Consider the following 1640-nt stretch of genomic DNA (forward strand, 5'->3'; position numbering starts at 1 on the left):
TCTCCCTGTTTTAATAATTCTTTTTGAGAATTTCATACAGGAGTATTTGTATCATTTCCACTACTACTTTAACCCCCCAATACTTTCCATGTCTCCTAACTTCCTTTCAATTTCTTGTCTTCTTATTCAACTGTTATTGTTAAACATATACAACATGATTTATAAATATACATGTATGTAATGCAATGAGTCCATCTAGTGATGTTCATGTGTACATGTGTTTAGAAACCTTTTAAAGAGAGAGGTGATAAAATGATCTTTTGAAAGTTTACATATCCCAAGAAACTGGCCAATATAACAATATAAAGTATAATAAGTGATAAAATACATTCATCTCCAGGTAGCCAGATCTTAAGGATAAGAGATACAGAAATTTTTCATCAAATTATAGGGAGTGCCTACAGACTGAAACAGTTAAAAGGGAACCACCTCTGTCTGGGGCACTAATCAGGTATTAAGCACAGTGAAAGTACAGCTGAAATCATTATTAGCATTAATTATAAGTTCTTTAGGTTTTTATTTTAAGCATACCTTCCTGTAAGTAAACAGAGACATTTGGAAATGAACTGCCCTAATTGAGCAAAAGAACTGTCTGTCAGAGTCAATTGGGCCATCCTTACGGCAGCACAAGCCATCTGAAACACTCCACAGAGAAAACAACACAGCAAAGACAACTGCACTGGCTCCTGAAGGCAGTTTGAAATCATTTGTACTGGTTGTTTTGCTCTCACAAGCACTGCTGAACTGTAGAGAAAGCTGCAACTATTTCCAATAAGATGGAGGGAGGAGGATTCTCCTGGTGGCCTATCAGAGGAACAGCTATGGCTGATGCAGAGTCAAGGCTATGACTGGTCCAAAACACAAACTTTAATGGTTGTAACTGGTGCTAAGAAGCAAAACTGTTGTTGATCTGAAACAAATGACTGGTTTGAACGTTCCTTCTCAGAGTATATAAGCAAGTTACACCAGCTCCCTTGGTAAACCCACTGGGTGACCACTGTGCTGCCTTTCATGGTTTCGGAGCGTCAGCCCAACAAAAGGCTTCTTTCAGGTGCTCTTTTCTTGCCTACTTTTAGTATCACAGGCTGAGCTGGTAACATAAAGAAGCAAAAGAGATAACAGAACCTGTGGTGGCAAAGCTGAGCAGACCCATGCTGAGCTGTGAAAGCAGCAAGGCAGCCAGCTCCTTGACAGCTGAAGAGCAAGTGGGCTGAGCAGTTCTATCGCTCATGGTAGAAAGAAGGTTGATAGAGGGGACAGATGGATTGGGAGGCTAAATCTAAAGAAGAATTAAAAGGCTGAAGGAAACAGAGAAGAGAAATATAAACCCTGGTTACCTGAAGTGTTCCACAGAACCTTAAAGTCTTTAGATCCAAGAATGTAGGACGCTGGATTAAGATCTTGCTGATATTAAGGACTAAGGAATCTTAACCGCTAAGTCAAAGTAGGAGAGGGCCTTCTTGGGAAGAAGACAGGGGGTGGGAAAGATGACATCCACGTATAAAACTGTCAAAGAATAAAAAGAATGAAAAAATAGAATTCCAACTTCTTAAGCCTAACAAGATGTATATCATTAGCTGTTGCCAAGAGCTAAAGAAACCCAATACTTAGCCTGACAGGAAAATTCATTACCAACCAGA

This window comes from Nannospalax galili, unplaced genomic scaffold (assembly GCF_000622305.1).
Source record: "Nannospalax galili isolate Female #2095 unplaced genomic scaffold, S.galili_v1.0 scaffold186, whole genome shotgun sequence".
In the NCBI taxonomy this organism is placed as follows: Eukaryota; Metazoa; Chordata; class Mammalia; order Rodentia; family Spalacidae; genus Nannospalax; species Nannospalax galili.